The sequence below is a fragment of the Notothenia rossii genome, assembly GCF_949606895.1.
Source record: "Notothenia rossii genome assembly, chromosome: 6".
Taxonomy (NCBI): domain Eukaryota; kingdom Metazoa; phylum Chordata; class Actinopteri; order Perciformes; family Nototheniidae; genus Notothenia; species Notothenia rossii.
In genome coordinates this window covers 16,139,090-16,164,050 of record NC_136909.1, presented here as the reverse complement: position 1 = coordinate 16,164,050, position 24,961 = coordinate 16,139,090, and the positions used below count along the sequence as shown (strand labels likewise).

The 24,961-nt window shown below is 37.7% G+C and overlaps 1 protein-coding gene across 1 annotated transcript in view; it reads left to right on the top strand.

Moving 5' to 3' along the window:
* Window positions 1-16,564, top strand: part of LOC307044972 (leucine-rich repeat transmembrane neuronal protein 4) — a 53,334-nt gene extending 36,770 nt beyond the window's left edge. Inside the window, exon 3 of the mRNA XM_079690431.1 lies at window positions 15,198-16,564. The gene's annotated coding sequence lies outside the window, so the exon portion shown is untranslated. The remainder of the gene's footprint in view (window positions 1-15,197) is intronic.
* The last annotated feature ends 8,397 nt before the right edge of the window (window positions 16,565-24,961 follow it).

Genomic DNA, 24,961 nt, shown 5'->3' with positions numbered 1-24,961 from the left:
TTGGTTTGGCTTTAAATAAACATGTCTGTCAAAGTTGACTTTCACGATCAATGTTCTCCTCGATAAAATAACACTGTGTTTGTTTGTCTCTAACATACAGCCGGACCTCCTTGCTACGGCAAGGAGGTCCGGCTGGATGTTAGAGACAAACACATTTTTTCATAATACAATTTTTTTTTCATAATACAAACAAGTATATATTTTGTGCCTTCTTTTTGTTTGTTTTCTTTTGTTTCAGTTTACAACGATAGCCACGTGTTTAAAACTGAGACCATATTCCGGGAGAAGAAACACTTTATCCTCAAAACGTTACTGAGGTTGCGGTTTAGTTGTGAAAGAACTTCATTTTTTAGAAAACATATTTGGTGGGGAGGAGGCAGACTGCACAAGCAGCCGAATTACATTTTGCTAAAATAAAAACATAAATCAGTTCCATGAAGATGAGAGTGTAAGACAACACAAAGTAGGTCAACACAGTTTCATCACAATCAGTCCATTTGTTTGACAGAGGGAAGAATAACAAGGTAATGCGCATGGGTCAAAGCAGCAGCAGTGTGAAAGAAATCACTGGCTTCATGCAATTTCACTTGGGTTGAACTGCAATATTCACATCTCATCACCACAGATTAGATTAGTGCAGATCGTCCCTCTGTGGAAAATCACGGCATGGCCAACAGCTGGCTGCGGTTCATCTCTTGTTGCCTTATATCTTGAGCCACATCAATATTGGACAAGTCTGTTCAAGTTTGGAGGCTGTTTAAGATGGTAGCACTCAAACAGATGGCTGTTCTACTTTGAAGGCTGCAGACATACAGAACATCGATAAATTAGATTAGATTTTGTTCCCCTGCAAATCATTGTCTTAAACATCTAGTGCAATCAGTTGTTTTCCTGATAGATATGTTCAACCAATCATGAGGGGATCAAATCTTGAGCAGGAACATGATGAGTGTGCGTAAGTGTGTGTCTCTCTCTGTGTCTTTGAGATTTCTGATCAATATATTTAAAGATTTAATATCAAAGGAGAGACTAAAGTAGATATTCATAATGGCAGAGCACATCAAATATCATGTGGCAAATACACTCACGCACGCACCCACACACACACACACACACACACACACACACACACACACACACACACACACACACACACACACACACACACACACACACACACACACACACACACACACACACACACACAACCACACACACAACCACACACACAACCACACACACACACACACACACACACACACACACACACACACACACACACACACACACACACGCAATCGTCCCCAGCATTAAGACTTAGACATACAGCCCATTCTTTAGAGTTATCACCATGGAAACTGGACAGGAGTGAAAAGCCTGTACTGTGGTGGATGAAGCAATGGCGTGACAGCATCCTGAGTCCTACACTCTGACATTTATATGTAATGGCTTAGCACCACGTATAAACTTAATCTGTCAACTCTTATGAAACACAACAATGTATAGATTTCATTTTACTACATCTTTTGTTTTGCTGTAGCAACACTGAATTAAAGCAGCTCTGATTCACTGGAAGGGGTCAGTGGTGTATTAGAAGCCAGTGACAGTGATACAATTTCCTCAGCCATTATTCAGTTATACATCAGTAGCCTAACAGGTTCACAAGTGGTAGCAACTCTGACTTAAAGCATGGCTGGATTAAAGCCTCCCATGGGCAGTGGTAGCCTCAACGGTTAAAGAAGAGGGTTTGCAAGCCTTTCGGCGGTTTAATCCCCAATATCGCAAAGATATATAATCTGGGTGGTAAATGTGACAGTGGGAAAGATCCTTCCATCAGCTTTTAAGCATGGCATTTGCTGCTGCTCCACTATAGCTGCTCAGTCGCTGGCAGACTGTAATCTATTGGGAGGTTTGTGTGAATGTGATAAGGGCGTTCCTCCAAAAGAGAGAAATGCTCTTTAAGACATTTCCCTGTTTCAGAAAGTCATCCTCCTCGCCAGACATGTTTAAGGAAACGAGCTGTGAACACAAACTCACACAACAGCGCACTATTCTAGTGAGTGGTAACATTGTTAGCCCTGACTGATCCATACAATCACAAAACAGGACTTGTACAAGTTGTTGGTTTCTCGTCTTGCACACAAACCTGACAAAACATTCATTCAAAGTTTTTCCAAATGGGCATCATGATGTCGTTTTGAATCCTCTTAATTGTGTATTGTAATTAAATCACGGTATATTGTGTTTATTTAAATATAAACAAATTCTGATTCAAACTGTCGGTTATGTCCCCTTTATTAATTTGATTGTCCAATGCTCTTAATCTAATAACTATCAACAGACAAAAGTAATACCTAATGCTGTGTTCAAAGCCACATTTCGCTTTCACTTCAGTGTAATGAACCCAAAATAAACACACAAAAAACTAAATATATACAGAATATAAGCTCTGAATCTCATTATTCCAATTTGTTAAACTCTGAATTATTGTTTTGTCAGGTTTTTGATGAGAAGCAAAAAACATATTCATGTTTTGTTTTGTGATTGGAGTTCGGATCAGTCAGGCCTGTGCTAGCATTGGTACTACTCCATAAATAATGTTTTATTTGGTCAGTTTGTGTTTTCAGCCGGTTCCTTGTGCCCACAAGTGGCCAAATCATCTCTAAATTAGCCCTTTGTGTGCATTAGAAAAATGTATCTCTGTTTTGGTTTGACAGGAAGCCGAGCCTTTATCAACAGTTGCTTGTCATCTTCCTTCTCAATGCTACCATTTTTGAAAAGTTCGTTTTTTTTTGTTCCCTTACATAACTGAAAAAGTTTGCCAAAAGTTGTAAACCCCCCCACAATTCAGTTAAAAAAGCCCCCCCTCAATCCCAGATATTCAAATACGGATTCTTCAAATGCAGAACTCTTAGCAGAGCGCTCATTATCTTAGTACAGTACTGGAGTAGACATTTTACTAAGGGACAGTTTACATATGACTAATTACCTGCCTTTTACAGAATCCAGGCAGTGGTCGGAGTTTTCCTTAATTAGCAGATATCTTGCATAGTTTGGCTGCTTCATGTTGTTGTGTCTCTCAGACAATGGCAACCGAGACTGGAAATGGAGTGGAGGGAAACAGAATATAGTGAAAAAGCCAGCAGGGAGGATTATAGCAGCGGCCCCTCTTGAGTTAAACCGATGTGTCCCCCAAAGCTGAGTTAGGTTTATTCCAACCCCATGTTTAATCCTAAACCCCAATCCTTAGCCTTTCCTTATTTTGCAATTTAACTGTAATCCTCTATTTAACCCCGACAACAAACACGCACTTATCCTATTCACATTTTAAATTATAGCAGAACTCAGCAGACTTGTGTCTAATAAATCTCTTAATTGGATTTAAACTAATAAACTGTGGGCAGATTACCATACCTCTGATATTCTAGACACCTGCAAATCCACCTAGATGTAAATTGTATTCTTAAAATGACTGCAGACTCCAACTCGAGACTCTATCTGTAAAATCTTCCTATCAAACAACAATATTTTCTAAATCAGTCATCCGAAAAATCAATGAGCATTCAATCAGAACCAAGGTGATTGTATTTGTACCATTTCCATTAAACACACATCTGTCCGTGTAGTTTTCCCTATATCCTTTTTCACCTTACAACACTAAATGATCTGTGATTTGCAACAGTAGCTTGGTATCTCATCTGGACAAAGCAGGGCTGATAAACTCTGGAGATCCATTAGAGAATGAAATAGCTTGGCGTTAGATCACTGAATCCCTTTAGGTCTTTCTTTTAGTGTAACCATCTATGTCTCTCTTGACAAACCTCTTTTCCTTTGGTGGGAAAAATAAGTCTAGGAAAACCTCTCATGTAATATGATAATTATTATTATTATCGGTTTTCCTTCATGAATATTTTTGTACACATTTCCATTATGAGGGGGGGGGGGTCGCTCCTCCCTCCAGTCAAGTGCACGCATGGGCTAGGCGCTATCCATCTGAGGTGACCGCATTATCACCTTTTAAGTCGATAGGTGTCAGGTGTTAGCAAATACTGCCTACTGTATTTATACATCAAACTGATCCGGAGCAACATTATCCTTCATTTGGTGTATGTTTCTGGTGACCTGATTATAAATCCAACATCCACTCTCGTTTTATCTTTTAATCTCTGTCCACTCCTGAGGGAAATATCTGCCTCTCGCTGCTAAATCATCCACTCTGTTTATCAAAGGAGAATGTGGACAGTAACTAAGTCCAAGTACTATAACACTTAAGTTGAGTATTTCCCTTTGCTGCAACTTTATATTTCTATTCCATAACAATTTAGAGAAACTATGTTATACGTTTGACTTCACATTTATTTGCTAATTTTAGTGACCTCAAAGTTTCTCAATCAGGGTTAATATACTGTATAATCAACAGATATGTTGTATGTGTTATTACAGTATAAATAGAGATCAGACTTGATTTATCCCTGGAGGAAGTCAAAAGCTATCTGACAGTACAGATGCCATAGTAAAAAACTAAAACATAAGATCATAATCCTATAATATATTATTCTGAAATTGGCCGTTGGACCGTACATTTTGATGCTGATACGTTATACTTCTATTACAATCGTTCTGAATGCAGTACTTCGCTTTGTAACAGAGTATTGTTTCACTGTGGTACAGTAGTTGTTACTTATACTGAAAGACATGTGTACTTCACTCACTTCTGTATGTTTGGCTGCTTACCGTTTGGTGATGGTAAAGTAGTGTACACGTGAGTTTTTCGCCCAAAAATAAATAAACTGAAGCAAAAAAATCGAGAGCAGTGAGTGTAAACCAAACATAAAAAGATGCGGGATGGTAAACAATTTAATGACCATTTCCTTAGAGCTAATGGGAACTGCAGGATCAGGTAATCATCTAAAGAGGTCATGTGAACTATTTTAAATATTCAAATGTTATATGATATTTTAACAATAGGTCGAAAAAATTAATTATATTTTCCTGGTAAAGCATAATCTGTATGCATGCAACCAGCTCAAATTAAATTATACCATCATCTAGCATTACAATGTATGGTACTTGTTGTACATTGTGGGCATGAAGGAGCTCTATTAAATTGAATTACCAGTACTTAAGGTCTCTGTCAGAATTTAAAGCCTAGTCTTAGATTTATTTTTATTTTCATCATATTACAGTATTGGAATTGCATCAAGAACGGCCTATTCAGAACAGTACATGTTACAAAGTGAAAGTAGCGTTTAAAATAGATATGAAAGAATATTACATGATAGCTTCACAGTTCCAAGTAAATAGCTGTACTGTAACCTTAGAAGCGACATATTTTCAATTTTTTTAGTTGTCTATTTTCAGGATTCAGGCTGTTTTGAAAAGAAGCACCACTGTGTGTGTGTGTGGGTGTGTGTGTGTGTGTGTGTGTGTGTGTGTGTGTGTGTGTGTGTGTGTGTGTGTGTGTGTGTGTGTGTGTGTGTGTGTGTGTGTGTGTGTGTGTGTGTGTGTGTGTGTGTGTGTGTGTGTGTGTGTGTGTGTGTGTGTGTGTGTGTGTGTGTGTGTGTGTGTGTGTTTATGTGTTTATGTGTGCACTCAGGGACGTGTGTGGGAGTGTAAAAAGAGAGGAAAACAGTCAACGAGGGAGAATGCAGCAACACTGTGGTGCACATCGCTTCTCATCTTAGGAATTCATCTATGCATCTATATGTTCTGGTATCCCTATTCAGGTTACTTATATACATACATACATACATGTGGAAAGACTCTTTAGTGACTCATAAACTGTCGATCCAGTGAATAACATAATCTCAGCATGCATTGCCAACATTGATGAGCAGAAAATGAGATGAGCTGCATTAGGAGAAGATAAATCCCCACATCTGAAGGATTATGGTTATTTTGACAAATGCAGAGAGCTTTTCAAATAGAAATGTAATTACATGGTGAATATTAAAGTCACCGAAAAGATGATCTTTTTAGAGTTCCATCTCATGCAGTTTTACAATAAAAAACGTTGAGTTTCAGTTCAGATACAGTTGTGTCAGTCCTTATTTATGACGGCCTGTGTGTGTAATATGTGTTCAAAGATGTGTTTAACATTACAAGGAGAGACTAGTGGCGATTAAGGGAAATGTGGTATCTTGTGAAATCACCATGAAAGTTGAAGAAACAACACACTTACTGTACTGTATGTTGCATTTCAAATGTTCTGAAATGTTATGTTGAAATATGCTAATAGCCTTATCTTATTAAATTTGCTCTAATCAGAAAATAATTCTGAATGTTAGATAAAGCCAGGTATATTGTTTTCAATATGCAAATGAGGCATTTTCTGGAAGAAATCCACATACAAAAAGTGTAATAAATAAATACCTAATTTGTATTTAGGAATTCATTAGTCAAAAATATGACATGTCATTGAAGTAATTGGGCCAACAAGGTAAAACAAATCAGTGCAAGAGAACATTATTCTAAGCTTTTGTGTATGTGAATGCAACATAATAATTCACAGGTATAATAAACCATATCTGACTGTAAATTCACCTACATTGCAGTATGCCTTGCTTTATTAAGCAAAGTTGTTAGCTTTTTTTATTTATTTTTATTTATAGAAGGACCATGCATACAAAAACATTAATCTCAGCAAAGAGAAGAGATGCAATATGCCAGATTATAGCTAATAGCTAATTTCCATCTGTGGTCCTCAGACAGGTTCATAACAATCAATAAAAATAATAACATTGCATGATCTCTATCAGTCAAACAATTTTAAAACCTGATTTAAGTACTGCTCATCAGCTTCATCTCTGTGCCATTCACCCTGAAATCATTTCTTAATTTATCCATACCAAGCAACAATCAGGGAAGAGTGTCTTGTTGCCATTAGCATGCTATTCAGCATCCACGTGTGTAGTCTAATAGACAGCGATGATAATAGAGGCTTGTCTGTGCTCTCCCGCCGCAGCGCTGACCACTGAGTGAATTATCTCGCTGACAGAGAGCAGCAGCACAGCGCAGGCGGAGGATGTTGTTAATATGCCAATGAGAGCTCATGCCTCCCTTGCCAGTCTGAGGCATGCTGGCATGGTGCAGCTGCCTATCACCTAATTGGGAATCATTTAGCTGCAGCTTGACCTACATTCAGAGCAGTGCAAAGGGGGACCACCCATGTTAATATTTTTATTAGCAATCCAAAGCTAATAGCTTGGGAATTATAATTAATTGCTGTGTGCTGTGTCACACAAGTTTACATCATTGTCCTTTTCCACAAGTGCTTTAGAGTGGATCAGTGGAGTGCTTTGAAGATCTGCGCCCTTTGTTATAAAACACTGGGATTGCCAAAGAGCCAGTTTCAGTTCCAATTTAAAGTTTGTGGTATAAGGGCTTTGCAAAGTGTCCGGAATAATCTGTTTTTTTTTTACTTAGTTGTGTTCTCTGTATTTTATATGTCTGTTTTATGTGTAATAATGTGTCACGTTGCTGCCTTCTTGGCCAGGTCAACATTGTAAATGAGATTTTATCTCAATGCTTTTTATCTGGTTAAATAAAGGTTAAATGAACAGAAAATAAAAATAAATCTTATTTTGAATGATTACACTTGAAAATATACTCTTTTTAACTAGAGAGTAAAGTGCATTCGGAGCTGCTTAGCTTAGTTAATAACGGGAAACAGGGGGGAAGAGCTAGCCTGAAGTAACACAAACCTACCAGTACCTCTAGGCTCTGTGTGTGTTTACAATATGAAGCCGTTCGTAATAATATGTCCAAATAGCTTAGTCATGTTAGCATTATAAAATGGCTTGGTGATTGCTAGACATTGTTAAACCTAACACTGCAGTGTTGGGCAGAAATGATCTCACTGCTTCATGCCTGCTTTAATGTATTACTTCCAAATTAGAAGTTTATGTTTTGGTCAATTAATTTATCTTTTGTCTAACAATGACATTCTTTCTCACTACTGATAAAATGGTGTGTTGTACACACTACGAAAAAACAGCTCTATGGTTTATAATAATAGCTGTTACCACTTAAAGCCTGACAACACTTTGCGGACCAATTAAGAAGATCACTTCTTAACACTTTAAACTCTTGAGGTTTCCGCTGATAAAGAGTGAGTCATTCTAGCTGAGAAGGAGATGCAAAAATTTAATTTCATTAAATTAACATGGGATCACTTAACCTGAGATATAAATTACACACACTTATAACACAGCACCTGGGACAGAAATGCAGTTTCAACAGTTAGCAAGCAGCCTTTGTACTCAGTTTACTTTGTTCGCTTTAAACTCATTTCAGGATAAACACATTGAGCTGAAGTTTAAACAGTTAACTTAAAGTGAGGACAAGATCGGGCTGATGCCAGATGCCCACTTTATTACTTTGGCTTGACGCCAGTGACTCACTGAATACCATCTTACAACTGTCAAGAGCAAACAACACTGTTCTTGGAAAGCTATTGTAATCAAGAGATTTGAATTAATTTTATATTTATCCGCTTAGGTTGCACACAACTAGATTGTAAAGGACTTCCTCAGTCATTAAAGTGGAGGGAAGAGATGGTGATCATGCCTCAGGCAGAATCTGAGTGTTTGCAGCCCTAAGCAGCTCGGCTGGCCACGCTCCAGGCTCTGCTAGCCAATGACTCACCTCTCTAAGAGCTCCAAACATACCAGCCAACATTTCCTCAATATTCCTGATTAAACCTGAATGCTCACTCAGCTTAGTTGGCCAAAAAGGCTTTGCATCTATTCTTCAGTGGTAATACATGCAACTGATCCTTTTTCTAGTTTACCGACTTTGAAATGCAGATATTTAAACTCCACCTCACACATTAATAAAATCCTGCATCTGCACGGTATGAATTGAAGATGTAATACAATATTTGGTTGACATATGAGATGTAGTACCAACATTAAATACAACATTACCATTAAATAAATGTAATGACTCTCAACTGCATCAAACCTTCATCAGACTTATAAAGAGAGCTGGCATTAAGTTAATGGACTTTCTTTTGACATTTGGTATTTTAGTAATTAGATAATGCTTGTTTCCACAAGGACCGACACTGAGGTAGATAAGCTTTTTGACATTTTTAACAAAAACACGGAGCGGTGGTAATGATCTGCCAGCTAATTGAAAGACATAAGGATGTTGTTGTAATTAAAAAATGTGACCTTTTGGTTGCAAGAAAGTTTACATTTTTTCCTGATAACTACAGCAATATACTATCCTGAATAAAAAAAACAAGCATGTTTGTCTGCAATATCCGTGCAGATTCAATCTTCCTATAGTTACAGTTCATAGCTTTTTTCCGCCTGACTATACTGATGGCAATCTTGGCTTTTTTGTTGTCCAGTTCATCTCTTTGACTATAAGAATGATTGCAGAGGAATTTGATACAGATATTTATGGGTGAACTCTACTGACTTTGTTGTATCCGCTGGCTTTTCCTCGAGCACTACCATGACATTCACATTTGTGGTTTGGAGTAAAATGTCACTGGATGGATGTAGCATCATAAAACATATTGATGTTGACCTCGGGATGAATTGTTATCACTTCTAGTCTTTTGACTTTTCCTTTAACCCTAACATCAAGTCAGCTTTTATTTGTCAAATATGTTTACCACCTGCATTCCCATCAACCCCTGCTAAGCATCTGCATTTCAGCATTGTCTTTGGGAGCATGTCAGCATGTATTGCAATGCAGTGCCTAAACACAGCTTCATACAGTCGCTTGATGGCATGGCATCGGAAAGAAACGTGATGGTAACAAATCAAATTAATATATTCTAAACTGCAAAAAGTAGTCCACTCATCCATTAGTCGATCAAACGAACGTTATTTGGTATCCCTGCTTGTGCAGTATCTGTTGAAATTTAAATGAATATCCATATTGAGAATATGTTTTTTTAATGTTGGGTTTTTTCTTACATTATGTAAACTGATTAATCTAGAAAACAATCAATCTTAAAAAGGAAATTTAGATTTAGATTAAAATACAGATTATATTTCTATACTGTTTACCTCATTGCAATGAAGGATAACATAAATGCCAGCGTTGTAACCTTGTAAAATTCTTACTACAGTGCATCATGTTGGCCTGTAAATTACAGAGTCATACTCAAACTGGTCTTTCTGGCTCGTATTTCATTGTCCTACCTCCACATTTCCACTTTTGCAGCCCATTGCTTTGTTTTCAGGCAGCGCTGATTTCTATCTCTCCGCATGGTTTGTCTTGTTAAATTGAATATGTGTATATATAGAAGTGGAGAGATTGACTCAATATACATAGAGCAGAGGAGATGAGATAAAATGAATGCCATTAGAACGACTTGTACTGTAAGTGTGATATCCCAGTTTCCACTTGCTGTTTCACATCCCACTGCTTCACTCACAGAAACTCATTCTCTATGACGTGTGTTAAAGAGTTGCACATTCAGTGATGTTTCTGTCTCTCTTTAACTCTGTAATGTCAGACCAACAGTGTATTGCAGTGTTTCTCAAACTTTTTCTGTCATTCCCCACTTTGAAAAGGTGGGCCTTTTCAAGCCCCACCTGTTCCTCATCGCTCCAATAAAATGGTAGGCCAAGCTTAAAATTGTCAAATGTATCGTTCTATACTGTAACAGGGGTCTCCAACCTTTTTTAGGATGAGAGCTACTTTCAAAAAAGTGAGCTACTTTTACTCCTCTTTTTTTGTTTTTTGTAGTGTATATATTTAGCACATTTTAACATTATGATATGCTTACCTTTAACCTTTGTGTGCTGTTTGGGTCTGTGGGACCCGTTTTCAATGTTTACTAAAAGAAAATGTATGCAATTTAATTATATTAACCTGCTTTATTTGGGGGTGGACCTCACATCCTCTATGGGGGGAAGAGTTTTTTTTAAATGATGAAGTTAAATGCATCAATCTGGTGCACTTTGAGCACAAAATGAATTTATGGATACAGCTCTCAACACTCATGAAAGGGAGCTGTATACTTTTCAATAATCTTTAGAATATGATCACAACCAATACCAAATAATTTAAACTAGTTTATTCTTATCTTATGTTACCTAGTTAGCATTCTTTCTTTTTATTTATGCATATTTTGCTAATCACTCCCCTTTTAAACTGTTTTGTTTTTACTGTCCTATAGTACACATTGGAATGATTTCTTACTTTATTTTTTACAACTATATTAAATAGATAAAGGTGTGCTCTCTCTAGCTCTCTCGCTCTCTCTCTCTCTGTCTCGCTCGCTCACAGAGGCTGTGTGGTCCTCCATGGAGATGACGGCTTGCGTTAAAAAAATAAAATAAACATAGGCCTATTTGTAAAGTGGGGGGGCACAAACAGGATTTCGAAAAGTGTCACGGTGAAACTCCTTATGAAGTGGGGAAGCGCCGCTCCACATTGCTTTTCTTCCCGACTGCAACGCTGCCTGAGGTACAAAACATTTATTAAAAAAATAAAAAAAATCTCCCGTTCATCGCGTCCATTCGCGACCCACCTATCACATCTCTGTGCCCCGCCCCACACTTTGAGAAACGCTGGTGTATTGAATTCATATTTGTGAAGTGCTTGAGAGGGCTTATCTGGGGCAAGTCATATGGGCTCAAATTATTCGATTCAGTCCTACTTTGCAATTGTTATCAGAGAAAAAGTTGCACTTATCACCCTTAAATCAATGAAAACATTTTAAGGAGGACCTTACTAAAATTTGATAGACCCAATGAAATATAAATTATGTTTTTATCATGGTAAACAGCTACATAAAAACAAGCAAATGTAGTGAACTGCAGGCTAAGAGTGCACTTTATGTAAGCTCTGCAATAGGTGACAGTTTAGGCAAAGTGGTGGGAAAGGCAGCAACTGACTAAAGTGTTTGAGGAGGAGGCAATAGAAAAAATTCAGAAAGGTCATGAAACAGTGTGGTTGTTTTTTTAAGAATCAAACTTGCTTGGGGGGATAGTATGTGTTTATCTGCGTGTATGACTGTATCACTGCATATTGAAGTGCTTTTGTATTTGTAGTATACAAATCTAAACTGGACAATTCTACAAATGTGCCCACATAAATTTGTTTTCAGTGCTTCCACTTTTTCCTTTGAGATTTCATTGCGTCACAGCACTATGTCTAAGCCGAGGCATTACCACACTTCTTGCATCACATTTTACTTCCTTGGCGAGCAGAAAAATGAGGCGGACATTGGTCAATTTAGAAACTCTGATCCATATAAGTAATTGTTAAGGTTAATGTATGGGACATTTATAACGTTTCTATCCCTTCTAGTCTAAAACAGTCTCATTTCAAACACCAATTGCAGACACAGATCACAGCTTTAACATTGATACATTTGCCACGGACTGAATACATTGATAAAGAAATTAGGGACTTAATTAAGAGTAATATTTTGGCCAAATGGAGATACAGTATCTGCCTAACTTTAATCTCCTAACATTGCTGATTCACCATGCATTATTGCCTATGCCATTAGAATACTTGTTACGTTCCGAAATAACTATCTGCCTAAGGCATCTCTTTGATTTCATACAAACAGGGCGACCCCAATGAAAATCAGGGCTAGGCTGACCACAAGTTAGCTCTTCTATTTGATTCAAGAGCGAAAGTAGTCCGGTCAGGAAGTGACAACGGGAGTTGAAGCCTCCAAAGCAGCTCCTGATATATGGTCAGAAATGGAAAAACTGGAAACATATGACTCAGGCAATTAAGCTATTAGGCTAACGCTATACAGTAGAGAGCATACAGTATATTGTTTTTTTGGCCCACAGCAGAAATAACCTGACATAACTGGCAGTCACTATCAAAAGCTTTTCATTGCAGATTTAAACTATTTCACACTCTCTTTTGATTATTTTGAACCAAACAAATCCTTCAAAGAACAAAATCCTATTTTAGTCCAAAAAAAGGCAAAATGGTTCCCCATAACTATTTAAGAGGTTATACTCTTTCTATTTTCAGTATTTTTATCCTTTCTGGGCTTTTCATGCAGTGGGAGACATATATAATAACAGCACCTCACATTGTTTAAAGGTGTATTTATTTATGTATTGACTGATCTGTGGAGGGAAGGCAAAAAATGCTTTTATTGTCTCAGTAACTGCAGCTCGGTTTATTTTATGGCACCTTTGGCTTTCAGCCGTGATAAACTGGCAGTGTGGAAGTTAAATAGAGGAGGCAAGAGATGTTAAAGAGGCAAAGGTTGCAAGTGCTCTGCCAACTACTTCTGTACACACACAGAGAAAGGGCTGTTGGTTCAACTAGCCAACCGACCAAATTAATATGGACTGTGCTTACATGTTGGACTCTTTCTATTGCAATAATTGGAGAAAATAAATCCTTCCCCTTGACAATTTGCACAGAGAACTCCCGGATTCAGATTCCCCCTCCCTTCATTTTAAGCTCATTTTGCATTCTGAGCATTGTTTAGTATATTAATCTTTTATTAAGGCCTCTGAAGTAGTGTGCAAAGTTCATCTGTTGAAAAAACAGCCTGTTTTCAACTAATCTTCTTTCTTAGAGTGAAAAGCAAATATCCTGGAAAACATAACCTTTTGAAAGCTGTGACCTTAATTTTAAGGGTCTAATGGCGGGGATGGCGTTGTGAAATGTAACGTAACCAACACAGAAAAAACCCTAAATCTGGCAACCATTTCACATCAAATCAGTTTTTAAATAACCCCTTTTGTGGCACAATCAAATAATCCAACATATTATACGATAGTTCTGATTTTCGAGCTGGCACTGTGTACTGATATATATTTTTGTATAATTGTCTTTCATGCTTTTAAAGGGGCCCTGTTATGCTAAATTTCAGGTTTCATAATTGTATTTTCTGCCACTCCTGTGAAATGTTTATACAGTATGTCTTAATATTCCAAAAGTGCTTTATTCTCTAATTCTGCCTGTGCTGCAGCACCTCTTTTCACGTCTGAAAATCAGAGTCACTGTTGTGATTAGTCAACCACTTATCCTAACATATACAATGTGTCCGAGCGCTCACCAATAGAAACAAAAGTGTTACATTGTGATGTCACTATGTTATGGAAGTAAACAAAGGAGAAGAAGGCTTTTTTCTTGGCTGTTCAATGGTATAACCCATCTGACAAAAAACTATAACATTATCATGATGTGTTCAAACGTACACAGCAATATCAAATAGGTATATTAGAGATAGAATTATGTTCTATTTAACTTCGAACAATAACAAATATGCAAACACAATCGAAGAGTATTAGTTGAAGCTTTCTACATAGGATTTACTGTTTTGTTTTTGGTTTATCTTATTATCAAGTTGGTAAAAAGAGTGGAATTGTACTTGTATTGATCTCGTCTACTAAGTCTTGGGATCCTGACAACTTTGGCTGACAAATCACAGTTTAAACGTATTCCATCCAACCACTGAGAAAACTTCAGAGGGCCCAAATACAAACAGCTTCCAACAAATATAGTGAGCCCATAAAAAGGTGTCAATATTAATATAACGTGCAAAGAAGAGAAATGTGAATATGTAACAGATAATACAAATGTCTGAACAGTAGTGTTAATGTACAGTGTATCTCCATGTGGAGGTGAACGATACACAGTACACTCAAGTCCTGCATGTGTCCTCCATTATCTCTCATATATGAATGTTTCTATGCACTGTATTGTACTGTAATGTTGCTTTGTGAATTTCAAGAAGCATGAGTGCATTCATATTTTTGTTTAAAAAGCCACTGTAAACACAAGGATATTAATATCAATATCGCACAGGCCATGATGCAGCTATATTCCTTTTAATTGACATAATTCAGACCACACTAACACGTAAAACCAAGAGGGGTCTTTGAATCAGCAAAGTGCTTTTAATGTAATAAGCACTCTCTTTCTAAATGGAGCCTTGACTCCATTTAAAAGAGGGCAGAAAATATGTGTGCACTCTTGCTTAAGGCTTTCATCTTGCATATAAATCACTCCCGCTGAAAGTGGGTGTTTGAGCACCAGATTTCAGGTCTTGGGGCGCGCCAAGGCTGCATTAATGACAGTGCTGAGCCACAACTGCATGAAGTAAATTAAACCATTTCCAAATATTCTGGGAGCTGATAAAAAATGTTGAAACTAAGGCTCTTTGGATGATTTTGAAAGCTTACTTGTGGTTCTCATAATTTCTCTCCTTTCCCTTTCCTGCTTCCTGTTTCTGATAGATACCGCGGCAGCTGAGCGCTCTTACGTTGTATAGGTGTGAGCAGTCGGCCCTGGATTACTGCCATGCCCGCCTATCGCTGCACCTCAACATGGGCACGGAGCCCCCAACTCAGGCGTTAGGAGGTCCGAGGCCAGCCAAGTACCACCCTGGCCTCATGCCTCCCCTCCCCTCCGAGCCTGTGCTGCCTTGCCCCCAGACCCGCTCCCTCCACCAGTGAGCTGTGCACACTGTGAGCCTCTGTGTCTGAAATACTGACTGCTGCACAGAATCAGTGCACACATGAAACACCAGGCTGTGTGGGAGGGAACTGGGACTGGTAAAGAAGCAACGGAGACTTATTAATCTACTGCAGAGCATCCTGGACCCAGGGTAATGAAAATGGAGATATTTCTCAGTGGAAATAAAGGGGTGCTGCCATATTGATTAGTAAAGCTTCTGAACCACCTGACCCACCTGACCCTCAATGGCCTCAATTAGAAAAGGAGGCTGAACAGCAGCATGACTTTCCGCGTTCTGCTCTGCCTCCTAAGGAGTATTAAGGCTAATAATTTAATGATTTTGTTAATCTTATTAAACGTGTTTCCTCGGCTGCTCCTCATCTGGACACCTCTCTGCTGCGTCAGGTTAAATAATCAAATCCAAAATGCTATTAACAGAGCAGGGAAACAGTATGATAAGCAGTTGAGAAGCAGAACAAATGAAAGATCAGCCAAGCTAAAAGATTTTCTGCTGCTTTCTTCTGATCATGCTGTCAGTCAGAGCGCTCTCCCCCACTCAGTCCCCGTGGCGTTTTTCATCTGGAGGAATGAGCCACCCAAATAAAATTAACAAAGACAAGAGACAAGACAAAATAACGGACAGTAATTGTTATATAAAATGTACAGCCTACACATCTTGCCGGCAGTAAGTATAATTTACATGGTGACTTTTGATTTCCCTCATGATTTTGGGTGTCGATCACATTATAGTTAATTGATTCGCGCTGAGAAATAAACAGATGAAAGATAAACACCAGATCTCGGTGCACTGGGATGTTCGGATATTTACTTTTCGTCATCCATTTAAATCACTCTTTTAGTTAATGTTTTTCTGTTTTTGAAATGTGTTCTACAACCAATAATCTGATTGTGCACTCATATATCTACATGTGTGTGCTTTTTACAAGATGTTGCATTATAATATATGGTAAATAAACTGTGGTAAATGACCAATAACAGTGTCTTTCATCAAGATCAGTGGTATCAACCCAACACACTCTCTGCTGTATTTAAACAGCTGTGTAATTAGTTAAGAATGGAAAGTGCAGCTCTTAAGGAAAGCCTGATGAAGAATCATGTGTCTGGTTTTTGCATTACTGATCTCTTCCTGTGACTGTATGTGAAAGTTATCTGACGTAATACAGTATACTCCACTCTCTGAACCTTGTGGTCTTTTATGTTGCTTCCTAAGGAAAGCTTGTGTGCAAAACAACACCCAATTAAGGTGCAGGGTATTTATAGGCAGGAGCTACATGTTCTTTGCACACAAGATGTGTGCCTGTGTCATAAAAGTGGGGAATGCTAAATGTAATATAATTGGAACGTTTGTCAGGAATTGACTGTTAGTTATACCTTGCTATCTACAGCATTTTTTCAGATGGAGCATTTAATTAGTCATCTACATTTTGTGGGGTTACAGGTAAGACCCCAGAACCGACTGTATGAGGGTCCTATACTAAGAGTGTAGGGTAATATTGTTGTTGGATATAGGGATATTTACACCAAAAACAAACTTTCAAAACTCACTACCAGAGAAACAGTAGCTTGTCATGGTACAATTACAATAAACAGATGATGAAGGATACACCCTATGTTTGTGTTGAGGTGTGAAAGCTAAGCAGGAAACGGTGGATTCATTTTGGACGCAAAAAGAAAAGTAAGATGGGACTTTTAGAACCTTATACTAATACATAGAAGTCTGGGAAATTAGCTCTACACTCCGATACATTAACAATACTAATGTTTTTACTTATTTCCATTTATTTTACATAGATTTTCAGGCTATCGTTTAAGCTCTGGAGCCATTGTATTATTAAGAGGGGACATAACACTAAAAACGTTGTTCAGAGCTTTTTAACACTGGAGTGGCTACCAAAACACAACCTGTAATGTCAAACATAATTAGACTTTTGGGGGCTCTCTATCAGGAAGCATGACATCAAAAACCAATCAGATGTTTCTCCCTTTCCTATGTCAAAAGCAGGAGGATCAAATGAAAGCGCCATCTTTTAAGTATCTTCACCAGGGGCTTGTGAACTTCCTTTTCAAAGGTGCACCATATTTCCTCTGAGATAATTAGAGAGAGTATGATGAAAAATCACTTGTTTTTTTAACATTAAAGCTTTAAACGTGTTCTTGTAGAAACCCAACATACATTATGAACATAAAATAAGTACGATAGGCCCCCTTTTTCAAATAATTATTTGGAAACCATTACTGTTTAGCTGGGAACAGCGTTTTTTTCACTTATTCATGGATTTAATTTTGAAGACCTATTAGATAGCTTCAGGTGAAGCGATCTGCCATTGAAGCTTGAAAAATCAATAATCCCCGGAAAGGAAGGAGAAGCTTCTTTTGAGGACTACATTTTGAAATACAAGTTCCATTGATTCAAAATAACTAAGAATTTCGAGTGGTAAATTGTCCCTGGTTTTAAAGTGCTATGCGTCAACACAGAGTTTAGCAGACGTAAGCTGTCAATGTTGCTGAGTGACTTTTTATTTGATAATCAAACTAAAAGCTTTTGGACACGCAACATAAATGAAACTGTCCTCAAAAAATGTTATAGTCCAATTGTATTTGGGTTTTGATAGATTTAATTTTTTTGGGGGGCTGGGGGAGGGCATCATTTACAGTAAATTAAATCTCCAATAATGCAAAAAGGTGTAATCTGAATATTTTCAAAACTGAGTGCAAAAAATCAGCAATCAAACCCCATAATTACAAATCAATGACGCATTGAGTGCTCACTTGTTTATCAGATTGTCAATAATCCCTCAATATCAGACATTTTGTAAAGGCTCCAGCTGGTGTTTTCCTCTGTAAAACAGAAAGGCAGTGCAGAAGATACATCTTCTTATGACAACACGTTGTGACACATGACAGATTCACGCTGCTGGAGGATTTACTGCTCTGCGGCCTGACACACGTAACAGTTTAACGACACTGATAGATTGCATACAGTGCACTCACTTCAAGTGTTCAGAAGAGCGCTACCCGAGAGAATCAGGACAGGGAGGAGCGGGCCAATGCAACCGAATATCATTCAGACTTATGTGTTCACATGCGTTTTCACTAACAGGCTGATGATTCATGATGCTTCAATCGATAACAACCTCTGAAACAGTTCCATCTCTACAACTTTACAAACTGGGAGAACAATAATCACCCGCAGCACATCTCAAATCTGTGACTGTGTGACTCATACAAACACAAGAGAAGTTTGAATAAACCACGAAAAGTTACTCGATACATTTACAGCAAAATTATTTTGGGATGTCAAAAAAACTTTGGGAATTGAGAAATGCTAGACATCTGAAGCATTGAAATGAGTCAACGTGTAATAAAGACTGCATTTTGAAAGGAGGGTTTCCAACAGTGTATAATAACAGGCTCTTTGCTCCTGACTCAGTGTGTTTCATATCCTCTTCCATCACAGGCCTATTTTACAGGAATTTTAAATGTTTAAAATGTGTAACACCAGATGTTTTTTTGGTTTGTTATTCCCATGACATTACATCTATTTGGACAACATACTAGTCTTTCGGACAATCTGTTGGCACTTCTTTGGAAAGCAGAGACAAGCTATTTCAACAAACTCTCCCTCCCTAGGTGTCCAGGAGCGACGCTTGGTCAGGGTCCCGTGGCGTCCAGTTGTGACGCGCCGAGGCTCCTTCAGCTTCATAAACGGACGCAAAGAGCTTTCAACTGATTGCAATGTATTCCCATCGGCGGCGGTATTTGACGCTTAGGGAAGTACCGCATCCATTTATGTCGGCAGCTCTTAAAGGCAATGTGAGCGTCCATTCCCATTGGATAACAGAGAATTGTACACCCAGAAGTAAGTATTCTCCTTACTGTCGATCGATTTGACAGTGATATCTGCACTACTCATCAACTCAAAAACACCAGATTATCTTTGTTAATTAAACGACATTGATAGGTTTAAATTGTGTACAATGCTTTTGTGTTTTTCCCCTTCAATTCTGAGAAACAACTTGTTTTCTCTGAAATGTGGAGCGCCAAAGAGACTGCACTACCCACAATCCCCAGCTATTGTTGTGACTGTCCGCTTTGCGACAAACCCCTTGATTAATCTTCAAGCTCTGGGATTTGATGTTGGAGTGGCAGTGCGCCAAGGTTACGCCGAGCGTCAAGCTCTTTGAAATGGAACGAAACCACGGCAGACTATTCAAAACTGGACTCGAACGCCCCCCGAAAACTACACATGCTGGCTATTGTGTTTCGCAACATGTTCTCTATGGCAGTGGTTCCCAACCTGGGGGGCGTGCCCCCCTTGGGGGGGCGCCAAAGATCGCAGGGGGGCGCCAGGCCTCAGATGATTTGAGGCCAAATATCATATTTAGACTTTTCTTTTTCTTAACATTTTTATTTTTTTTCACATATAAGGCAATTGTAACATACATACACACATGTTACATTGTAAGGCAATACATGATTGTCACTAAAAGCCTTGTCTGTACATTACAATAAAATATAAAAAAATTGATTAATTAATTTTAATAAAAATTCAAGTTAGTATTAAAAGCATAAAAAGACAGAAATGTATAATTCTTTCTTTAATAGAAATGTTTCTTCTGCCCGTAAAGTGTCCAAACCAGGCTTGTCTGGATAAGCGCATTTTTAAAACATAGTCATTGTCCATGCCGGTTTCAGTTGGATTATTTGTCACAGCTGCTCCGATCAGATCGGTCTCCTCCATTTTTTAGATTATTTACGACTTTTGAATCCACATAAACACATCGGCAAAATCCGGCTTACTTGAGCATGTGTTTGAAACAGTTTAATCCCTTTGTGAATTGTTTCCACTTCCATTGTTTTCCGTCCTTTAATTTCTTCATACAGCGGGATTCCAAATTAATGAATCATGAGTCCAATAACCATCAAAGTCACTCCAATAGTGCTCCTTAGTTACGCTTTCATCCTCCTTTAACAGAATACTTCACATTCATCCAGTTTGTGACAGTAGTTGTAGCATTTTTGAGACTTTTAAACTTTAATTGCCTTTAATTGCCGCTGTTGTTACCCCCCCTTGTGTGTGTGTGTGTGTGTGTGTGTGTGTGTGTGTGTGTGTGTGTGTGTGTGGGGGGGGGGGAAACGTCCAACAGGAGTCATTTGGGTTGGGAACCCCTGGCACGTCTCTACCGGGAATTGTTTTAAAAGACGTTTTCGTTTTTCCCAAAATTAGAAGTTGACAGTATTAAACTGTGTACAGCCCTGGAGGTTTAGGCGTTAGGAAACAAATTGGTGTGTACAAATTTAAAACATGTAATTACTAAATGGGTGAAAATAGCTTGTATCCATTATGGGCAGCATTAATATATACCCACATGACAGCTCATTGTTACTTTGTAATTCTACTCCACTACAATTCAGAGGTTAACCTGGTATTTTTACTCCATTACATTTATTTTAGTTACTTTGCAGATTCTGATTAATGATGTGAAATATAAAAAACCCTTAAAGCAGACTTTAATTACACCTGAGTAAAATTCAGGGAAAGGTGATTGTCAAGTGCCAACAATCAGGCGAGATATTTGATAGTTGGTGCTTGAGAAGACTAAACATTTATCTGCAGATCTCTATAAAGTATATTCATTAATCGTTATTCTCAGTTAATTAAAAACGGTATATAATTGCTATTTTGCACATCCCTTTCAAGATTTCAAGATTTTCAAAGGTTTATTGACATATCATATACACAACTAAGGTGTAGTTATGCAATGAATGAAAAACTTGGGTCACAGGTTCCTCAACAGTGCATTACAAGACATCTATCAATATGTGTCTACCTCCACCATTAAACTGTCATATTCTGCACAGTTCTTATACTTTTCTTCATACATAAGAGTATAATTCATATGTATAATATCAGTTAAAATAAGTGCTTCAACATAGTTAACATTGCAGGAAAGCAATATATTAGACGTTAAGTACTTTGTCAGGCTTAATATTTATCTGTAGATACCCCCAAAGCTTTTTTCTTATTTGAAAGAAGACCTTAACCTAAAGTATTCTTTAATGTGTTAATAGCAGTTAATTAGTTTGTCTGTTTTGCACATCCTCCTATTAATATCTTTTTACATCCGACACTAAACTGTTTTATAGAGATCACTTACAGTATCTTCTTGATTTTTTATATTCTATATTTCTATCATTGACATTTTACTTTACCCCTATGAAAGTATGTACACTTAATATTGTTTTCATCAAATAACATTATTCAACAAAAATAATTCAATGACGTGCTTTAACCAATAGGCGCACACAAGGTACACACAGCATACTAACAATAACTTTGTATTATTAGTTTAGGACACTTCTGTATATATACCATCTGAAGATATTTAGTTTTATTCATGTTTTTACATAATTGTACAGGATATTGCTTTATTATTTCTCCTGTTTTACTTAATATCTGATTTGTAAAACATCACAGACAGAAAGGTATATCCATCATTTAATGGTAAGCTATTGAAATTGTGATTCCATAGATGTGTCTCCCATCACCCAGATCCCCTGACTATTCTCTCAACTCAGTATTTACATTGTTATATTCAAAGAAAATCAGTAATACCTTTAAAAACGTGCATTGCGGCTAAAACATCCAATCAGCGAGCTGAGGATCTTTCCTACGTCTGTTTCTGGTATTGTTCCTGTAATGAGAGTTCACATTTATGCTACATTGAAGGGTGGAATTGACTACATATCTTCAGAAACATAATTTGCTTCAGATATAACTCATAGCAAATAAAGTACAAAAATATAAGTAATAAAAAGATAAAACACTGGCATGTAATTTACGTTAGAATAAATAGAATGGTTTTCAATAATAGATGAGAGTAAAATCGACGTCACTTTTTTTGTATGAACTTATGTTTCATCCAATCACAGAGCTTGTTGACTTATCACGAGGTTTGTCAAAGCGGACAGGCGTTGTCACAACAATAGCTGGGGATTGTGGGTAGTGTAGTCTCTTTGGCGCTCCACATTTCAGAGGAAAAAAAAGGGGAAAAACACAAAAGCATTGTACACAATTTAAACCTATCAATGTAGTTTAATTAACAAAGGTAATCTGGTGTTTTTGAGTTGATGAGTATTGGAGATATCACTGTCAAATCAATCGACAGTAAGGAGAATACTTACTTCCGGGTGTACAATTCTCCGTTATCCAATGGGAATGGGCGCTCACATTGCCTTTAAGAGCTGCGGACATAAATGGATGTGGTGCTTCCCTAAGCGTCAAATACCACCGCCGATGGGAATACATTGCAATCAGTTGAAAGCTCTTTGCGTCCGTTTTTGAAGCTGAAGGAGCCTAGGAGCGTCACAACTGGACGGCACGGGACCCTGACCAAGCGTCGCTCCTGGACGCTTAGGGAGTTACAGTGTGTTGGCTATTTCCTCCGTCTTGGGAGCTGTAGACAATGTAACAGTTTTTATTATGTGGGCTTAAAATCCTCTCATCCCTAATTTTGTTCAATTGATTTCTTTCAGTGATCTTATTCAGGATGTCATCAAGAGAGCTCTCTACATTTGACAACACTCATAAAAGCAGAATAAACCAGGAGAAGTGTAAAGGAGGTGCACCATAGCTCCTTCATTTAATGCAACTTCTGCAATTCTGTCCAAACGACTATTAGACTCAAATCCAGTTACTCTGTATTCATGTTTGCCTATCTAAAATCCAATAACATTGGGCCAGATGTTTTTGCTTCTGGCATCTTGTAACCTATATTTCTCGTCTGAATGCAGAGCGGAAGGCATAACAAAAAACAAGTGGGAATGTTTACTTTTTTATTTAGAAGGAAACAGATGTACGCTTCATTTAAAACTTTCAGGGTGAAAGCTATACACGCTTTCATGTTCAGCTGCACTTCAGGCAGCAGCGTATTTATCTGGAAACACGAGGCTTTGTCTCACCCACAGGTTCATTGTGTATTTGAAGTATTTCAATAGAAGGTCAAGCTCAAGTTTCTGTCTGTCTTCGTCCGCTAGCCGTGTCATTTCAGAGTTGTGTTGCAACTGCTGGCGGGCAGGGCAGCTGTGAAAGCTCCTGATTTCCCCGGGGAGGTACACTGCTGCTATGCCCATACTTTGAGATTACTTACCATCTCACAAGCTCACTGTGACACCGGTGCTGCTAGTTTATTTTTAAACTGTCTCTTGAATCACAAGCCAATCGACTACCTTCCTCATACATTTCAGGTTCAAAGATGTGAACCCTTTTTAAATCTACCAATGACTCATAACTCTGTTTGTCTCGTTATAAAGTTGCATTCATCCGGCATCCTTTTGAAGGGAAAAGTTTTATGACTCCCACGGGCTGAGGCTCAGGATGTTAAGCGGGTCGTCTACGAATCAGGCAGAAGAACTACTCATGTCTTTTACTAACAGAAGTAGAAATAATACAGTGTAAAAACACTAAATTGCATGTAAAACTCCTGCATTATTTGATTGTACTCCAGTAAAAGTACACAAGTATTAGCGTCAAAATATAAATGAAGTACCAAAACTAAGAGAACAAAATATGCCTTTTTCAGAATCATATATAATTATTGATGCAATATAGTTTTCATAACTTCAATGTTGCACTTGGTAAAGTTGGATTTATTGAAATAACCTTACATACTGCCAGGTAACTAAAGCTATATTTTTGATATCATAATTTATTAATTGAATGCAATTAGCTATGTCAAAAATGTGTAAAGTAAGTTAGCACAATGTGAAATGTTAGTAAGTTAGTGGTTTTTTTCTCTTATTTTCTTGTAAAGCGTCCTTTAGCACTGGGAAAAGCGATATATCAATATTATGAATTATTATTATAACCACTATTATTATTATTATTATTATTATAAATAAGTAAAGTACCTAACATGTCAGTACAGTACTTGTAGTAAAAGCTACATTCCACCACTGCTAATCACAAGATCCTATAAGTCCCTCACCCATTGTCATCTGCTAATGCGGAAAGAAAATCCTAATAAAAATGACATCTTTATAACTTTAAATAATAAGAAGCAATTCACAAGAGGATTTCAGCATTGTGGATGACGTTTTAAAACCTAAATCCAATAAGCAACACAGGCTTTTCCTTGATTCCACAGATTTACTGTGCACAATGGGACTCCAAGAAAACACAATAGGGAAAAGACATGTTGATGCACTGAAACAGGGTTAATGCAGGATGATGCTTAAATGAGAGCACATTTGGTAGCAGGGTTGAAAGGCAATTCACGACTGCCTGTCACAAAATAAACAATGAAGTGAAGTTAGAAAACCATGGGCTGAAGCCGCAGCTGTGTCAGCCACCGTCTCTCCGGTAGCTGAGGCCTGAAAGCCACGATAATGCATAGTCAATTGCAGCTATTTAAATACTTTCAGAATCCATCTCTCTCAATGCTACATTCAGTGTCGAAAATACAAATCAATGATCATAAATGGAGCCATAGTTAAGCTGGTATTGTGCTGTGTTTTTTCATTG